Raw genomic sequence first — 7,670 nt, forward strand, 5'->3', positions numbered from 1 at the left:
ACCAATTTAAAAAAAGAACAAAAACATCCATGAATTAGTCCACCAGTTAATACTTTCTGATTGGCCTATACCCTGTCTGTCCATTATTCCCTACTGAAGACATAAATCCTAGTAATTTCCTTAAATAGCTGGACACTGTAGTTTTTATAAAACAAAGGAGAGGAAACAGTGCATCTAATCCACATGTGGTTGGTGCTCTATAGTGAGTATTTGGTACAGCAGGAGGGTGTGTGTGGAAGACTGAGTCAAGATAAACTACTGTGTTTGTGCGTCTGTCTGTGTGTGTGTGGGGGTGTGGGGTGGGGGGGGGGGGTGCAACTGTGTGGCTCACTGATGTGGAGCTCTGGGGCCCAGGGGAATAAGATATATTGGGCTTTGGATGTACAAACAATATTTGATATTAGGATCAATTCATTGTTGGTTTGGTGTGTGCACATGGGACAAGATCAAAACATTCTGCACAGCGATGTTTTATAGTTGATATGCAGGTTACTGAAATCAGTCTGCTTTATCAACAGTCAGACACATTACACTTGAACAAAGAATTAGCATGATACTCTCTCTCTCTCTCTCTCTCTCTCTCTCTCTCTCTCTCTCTCTCTTTTGGCAGATGCTCTTCAGGCCTGATGGGAAATGTAGATCAGTGGGTGAGCGGATGTAAATTTCCTCCAGAGGAGAAGCTGCTGCAGCTCTGCAGTGCATCAGGTTCCAACAGCATCAATTATTCAACGTGTTGGAATTAAAGATTGGCACGCCACACACCCATTTAAAGTTTTTAGGCTGCGTGAAATATTAATGCAGACGAGACTGGGTCACTGCAGAGGCAAAGACTGCGAGTTTACTGCACAGAGAAGAGGCGGAGAGGAAAATGTGGTCTAGTATGGAAAAGGCATCAAATCAAACATGAACACATTTGCTGATAAATTGCTTCCTGAAGGTTACCTGCCTGTTACAGAGGCGTTTTCTCTGCAGTACTGTTAAGTTATTTAATATCTCTCTTTACGCACAAAAAAATATCTCCCCTTTTTTTCACAACAGCTCATATGAAACTGCAGTTTGATTTAATGCTGCAATGAGGTAAAGGAGGCAACGGACAGTTTAAAGTATTTTACTCTGCTCATTCTCCAGGATCAAAGGAATTTCTGTTCAACTGTTATTTTTAAAGTTATGGACAAAATATTTAGGTTTCATAAAGATTTGCATCTATGTATGTACGTATGTATGCATCCTGTGGTCTGCATCAGGACATCATGAAGGGAATGGCCAACCCTACTTGTTTTGTGTGAGGGTCCATCAACTCTCTACTGTTAGTCCAGTGTGTGCACTGTAAGCCCGGATAAGTTGAATTTACTTTAAAAAATTGAGGAAACCGGTAGCCCTAAAAAAGATCAGGTAATGTGTAATGAAAACTTGAGTGCATTTAATTGCCTTGTCACATGAACTCCACTTATTATTTTAAGTTAAAGTGACTAAACCTTTGTATTCATGGAATGTGCTAAACTAGAACATTTAAATAAGACAAATACGCAATGCAACACAAGTCATTATTTTACTGTTTTATTTGAAAACAGCTTGAAGTTACAGGTTGGAGCCCCCTGCTTTAACAACCTTGAATCATAAGCCTGAAACTGTGGCAAAATGTGTGTCATTCATGTCCTGAACATTGCATAAAACATTAAGTCTAGCACCATCATGCCTCTATTCTAACAAAAACACTTATCGTGCTCAAGCATGTGTACATCATTATCACAACAAATCACATTAAAACTGTATTATAGCTTACACTCCTGTTAGGGAAAATTTTATTTAGTTGAACATTTCCATTTACATGAACTAAACATGACTAAAATATCTACTCTATATATCTTGAAAATCCAAAATGCACCAAGACATCTGCCTTTTTAGTTGATAATGTAACTAAAATACCCAACTCATTTGAAATTAAATGTAATCAAAGCCTGTGTAATGGAATCTTGCACAAAAATCAGTACAAATACCATAGGACACATGTACCCCAAACCGTACACAACAGTAAACATGTTTTCCTAAAAGTCCAAAATTACAAACTGGGGCAAACAAATCTGGAGCAGTAGGAGAGCCATTTTTCGAACCCTGTTTTATGCTTCCAGCTGATTTTTCAAAGTTGAATTTAGGGTACCAGCTCACTTCTACCCAGTTTGAGCATTACTTGCTGAATAAAGTGTTTTTCATGCACTTGGGGTAGTCCAGGTGCAGGGCATAGATCAGTCCGAAAAGGACACAGAAGGCCTGAGGCAGGTTGGCCAGTTCATCCATTACCACAGACCCTTCCAAGATGATCCCTACTCTGCATGGGTTGAGCTGGGTATTTTCTTGACCAAGTCAGAGAATTCCCACTGGAGTTTGACTGTACGAGTCCTTGTCGGTTACATCCTAACAGTAAAAGAAACATATTGACAAGGACAGGACATAAAAATGCCCGTTAGACAATGGTGTTTTGTCCACCAAAAAGAACCTGTGACTATTTATAATGAAAAGCATTGTACAATATAAACTGCACTGAATGTATATTAAAGGACGATACAAGTCTTGAATTTTTATCAAATGCCATATTCGGATCTGTACAGTATAGGTTGCAACACTTTGCCCCAAATACGGAGTTTACCCACTTTCAGTCACAGTCGTGCTGAAAAAAAATTTTGGTGAATCATATGACTCTCAGTACCTTTCAACTTAATTGCTTTTTTTTAACTTTACTGTCACCAGTTGAAAGTAACATTAATAAGTTAGTTGATGACTGGAGCAACCAGAATCTAACAAGCGCACTCAGAACTCCTATTTGAGTTAAAGACCCAAAAACATTCTAAAAATGAGACAAATGAGCATGCACCTGCAACATTTACAAAAAAAATTATTAACTTGTCTTGAAGAAGGCAGAAGAATCATCCTCCAAGGTGACAGGCAGTCCCCTAAGACATAAACAACTGATGTCTGTTGGCTCAGTGGTCTGCAAGATGGTGGACACAAGAGTTAAAACATATCTTGCTAAGGATACTCACATATATTTAACAAATAAATTCCAGAAATTCCCCACAATGTTTATGTACAAGAGGACAAAAGGAGAGGAAAACGGAGAGGACAGAAAAGAAAATTACGAAATGAAGAGAGGAAAGGAGAAGATTAAGGAAGGGAAATGAGATGGGAAGAAAGAAAAGGATAGAGAGCAGAGAAGAAAGAAAAGACAAAAGAGATGAACAGAGAAAGGAAAAAGGTAGTAGACTAAGGTAGTCAAACCCACCTTTGTCTGACGTAAAAGCTCAGCCAAAAGCTGGCCGGTCAGGCCTTTCTTCTTCCTAAAGAGGTCCATCAGCCTTGGAGAGAAACGGTCAAGTTCATCAAAGAAATTCTCTTGCAGACTTTTCTCAACCACTCTGGTGAACTCGTAACAAACCTGAAACAAAACATGTATTGCATAAGAAGGTAAAAACAAGAATCTTTGGAAAATTGCATTCAACATTACATTAACACATACGTCCTTTTTGTAAACACTCAACAGTAATACATACCTGGCTTTCTGTGAAAAGAGCTGGCCATCGATGTAACATCTGGCTGATGGCAGGCTTGTTTTTGACAACTTATTTTCTCTGAAGAGCAAACGTCAGATCTATTTCTTTCTTAACAAGGAACCCATTTGGCTTTGTCTTCATCATTTCATTGACCAAAACCTGACGAGCTTCTTCCAGGTTGTGGTCATCCCTGCCCTCTGGATATTCAGGTAGGAAATTTATTTCCCCTTTCCTTGGCTTCTTTATGCCTTTGTGAGGAGGGTCACCATTTGCAGTCTACCTTCCACGTTTACCACCATTGACAGTGACATCAACTCGTCCAAGCTGGCGCATTTTGGTTCATAATTACCCATCTTGAACTTCAGACTGTTCTTCCATCCATTCCAGCCGGAGGATGACCCTGATTCTTTGAGACACGGGTGGGTTTGTACTAAGGCTTTGCAACGGCTTCAAAATCTTCCTTTGCTGGGTATGCTTTAAATGCATACATGGTCTCGGCCAGTTTCTCAAGGATATCATGTTTCAACTCTTTTGTCACCTTAAGATAGGTTCCATCCCTGAGATCCATCCCTGAGATGTTACCTTGACGAAGTCTGCACTCAACATCAACCGAAAATTTGGGAATGTCAATTACCTCTAGCCACTGAAAACTTCTATCCAGAGAGGAGCTGGACAGGATCTCTGTGTCTGCCTGGCTGCTCGTGTCCCTTTATAATTCAGTGTCTGCTGAGTTTGGTACAAGCTCAATCATAGGGATGATTTTGATTATTGGCTTCTCTGGGAGCTCAGAGAGATTGGTGAGGTTACACAGTTCACTGTTAAATTCAGGATCTTGGTACTGTAATGTGAAACTGTAGTTCGCTTGGAGAGTGCCTTTGAGCCAGCCAATCAAATCGTCAAGTGTGTCAGGTCGTTTTGTCTTCATCTTTCAAATATCTCCCTCGGAGACAATAACCCTCATGGTTATATTCTGTTGTTCAGCCATCTGCGAAAAAATTATGAAAGACATGTATTTAGCATATAACATATCGTCTCAGTGTTACCATAAGTTCTCCCTGTACCTTATATGCTGATAATGGGAAGGCATCATTCAAATCTGACATCTGAACCACAACCAAAGAGGGGACCTCACTACAGACAAGTTGGTAAGATCTCAAATGCTCACAGTACCATGCTGTCATTTTGTGGCAAACAAACAGAATTTCTGTGTTAGCTGCCACAATCGTTGAATCTGGGCAAATTCAGGGAGACCTGAGCATGAGCCAGTAGAGAGTATCATGCCTGGATGATATTTGATTCCATCTACACAGACAGATGACGCATTAAGAACCAACCCAGGCTTTGTAATGTTTTGCGCAATTACTCTCTGAACATTCAAACGGAAAGAGGCAAGCAAAACTTGGGTAACCATTGTCATCTCAACTGAAAAAAGAGCTACAGTCAAGGTGGTATCTGGCTGCTTTCTGATGTTTGGAAGCAAGTGTCATGGCCTCATTTATGAAGTTTTGCGCATTGCGAATTGTTCTTTTTAAAGAACTTGTGCTTCCCGCAAAGCGCATTGTCCAAGCATCAGACAGGGGACCAAATTTCCTTACAAGCTGAGGGTAATGTTCCACAAAGTGATGCTTTGGCCTTAAATTAAAATCTGGAAATGTTGACAGCAGCAGCTGTCTGTGCTCTGCTATCTTACAGTCCAGGAAATGCAGTGTCTCCTCAGTATGCCTTGGTGCGACAGCTAGCTCAACCACATCTTTGAGAAGCATGACAATTTCCCAAGTGTTGTCACCCTCAGGGACACAGTGACCAATAAGAAATGGAAGGAGCCTTATAAGACACCAATTCTCATGGGCATTTCCACCAATGGTCATTTTGGCGGAAAATCCCTTTCCAATAATCTGAGGTCGGTCTGTTTTGTCAGTAAATCTGTAGTTAAAGTACCTGATGGCCTGATTTGACATTTGTAGTGTGAAATACCCCTTGTCTATCAGGTCTGTAAGACACAGGGACAACTCAGTTGGAACAATGGCTTCCAAGATATCATGCAAGATGTCAGGAGGGTAACCAGTGATCGCATGAAAGTGCTCAAGATTCTCAGTTATGCTGGGTCCTCTCTCACCTCCTGCACCTGCTTATCATGGGAGTCTTTGGCTGTGTCCGAAATCACCCCCTAACTACTATATAGTGCACTATATAGTGCCTTTGCCATTTTGTAGTGGTGTCCGAAATCACCCCCTAGATTTCATATACACTATATAGTGCACTGAATGTATCCCAGAATGCATCGTGAAAAGTAGTGGACATCCGATGGTCACTAACCGAGCAATATATACCATGATGCATTGCGCCCAGCAGCAACACGTCTCAGCCTTCTCTCTCTTCTTGCTCTATTTCGCCTAATTTTTGTCAAAAAACATTGAATAATGGTGAAAATAGACATGGACATAAATATAAAATATTTTAAATATAATAGGATTGTCCGCCGGCCGGCGTCGTTGTAGTTACATCATAATCCTACAACAAAAACGTAATTACCATCGCGACTCAAGTAGTGTCCGAAATCGTAGCTGGTGAGTGCACTATATAGCCCACTACCACGAAGTCCCTTTATAGTGAGTAGGGGGTAGTGAATGAGTGGGTGATTTTCGGACACAGCCTTTGTCTCTGAGTTTGAAGAAACCAGAACATAACTCTCGGTGTTGAGTGTCAGTACTGCTTGCCGAACAGAATCTGCAGAACTTGTCAACAGTGGAGCTCTCCAGGAATCCTGCAAGGGAGTGGGCACCAAGATTATCAGCAGCAACATATAAGACTGTGCCTTCACACTCTCACATAGTTGTTCCAAGTAAACACCATTTTGCTCCAATGACTTTAGATCATAGATAAGAGGTTGCAGAACTTTAGCGTAACCACACTCTTGGACTTTTGAGGTATTGCATAGTAGTGCAAGCTGGATTGAGTTAAGGGTTGACCTATATTTTGCAGGTATGTTGGCAATGACCCAGTATATGGCACACATTTTATGTTTCAGCTTTGATGTTCCTAGAGGATTGGCTACTTCAAGTCATCAATGTAAAGTCCAAGAAAAATTGTGAGCTTGTCCCTTGCAAGAAGAGAGTTTTCATTAAAGCACTGCCCATCTACATATGATCTATATTCCTGTGGGACATGGACTTTTTCTGACATGGCCTTATCTAATGTCAGTTTTGTTCAGCAACTTTTGGAGCATGGGAACAATAGGGACATATGCAAGTGTTTTTTTGCCTTTTTCCACACAATATTCGATGGGGTTCACCAGTGGAAACTCTCTGCGTACATAGGCCGCTCCCCTTTTAGCAGTTCCTAGGGATCCATCTTTGGCACAAAATGCAATTATGTTACTTGACACTGGTAACCTCTCTCACAACTATTTTATTTATGTCAACATAATATTTCTTTAGTACGGCCCTCACTCTGTTATGCAGAAATGGCTGTGACAGCTTATTGATTTCACAAAGATGTTGTATTACGTCTTGCACAGCACTCTCTGGTATGTGCAGGACAGTTTGCATCTTTAACAGAAGAGATGCTAAGTTGTGCTCAAGCTGTTTTTTTAAATCACGAAGATCATTCTCACTGGCTTCTTCACTGACATCTTCTAACTCCTCCATATCATCAGCATGTGACATTTGGTCTTGTGCAGCATCACTGTCATCGCTTACATTATCCAAACCAATGATTTCTGACTTAAACCTTTTCCAGTTCTGTTCCTGGTGTACTTTACTCTTGTGTGCTTTGAAAGTGGAGTAGACACTGGTTTCAAAGTTACAGTCTTTATACGGGCACCTGACTTTATGGTTTACTTTTAAGTGTGCAGTACGTAGTACGTATGAGTAAAGTAGTCAGTCTCAGAACAAGACTCTGCAAACCCACATGACAGACAGCAAAATTTAACCGATACATCTACACGTGGTTGCTGCTGATCAGGAGTTTTGGTGTGAGTGAGTGATTTAAATGTACATGGACATTCCTGATGTAAACAAGGAAAGGGCTCTGTTCTTGCATAACTTCAACATTTTAGCCTATAATGTTTTAATAGCTTTGCTCTCTTTTCACAGTTAAGAGGGCAATACTTACCCCTCCAACGCA

The 7,670-nt window shown here is 40.7% G+C and overlaps 1 long non-coding RNA gene across 1 annotated transcript; it reads right to left on the minus strand.

Moving 5' to 3' along the window:
* Window positions 1-2,817: 2,817 nt before the first annotated feature.
* LOC124850138 lies at window positions 2,818-6,512 on the minus strand. Its single transcript, XR_007031016.1, has 3 exons — window positions 6,375-6,512; window positions 3,278-3,350; window positions 2,818-2,986 (listed from the first exon to the last, which is right to left on the minus strand). It is a non-coding gene; the product is annotated as an uncharacterized LOC124850138 (long non-coding RNA).
* Between the last annotated feature and the right edge of the window lie 1,158 nt (window positions 6,513-7,670).

Source organism: Scophthalmus maximus, chromosome 7 (genome assembly GCF_022379125.1).
Source record: "Scophthalmus maximus strain ysfricsl-2021 chromosome 7, ASM2237912v1, whole genome shotgun sequence".
Classification (NCBI taxonomy): Eukaryota; Metazoa; Chordata; class Actinopteri; order Pleuronectiformes; family Scophthalmidae; genus Scophthalmus; species Scophthalmus maximus.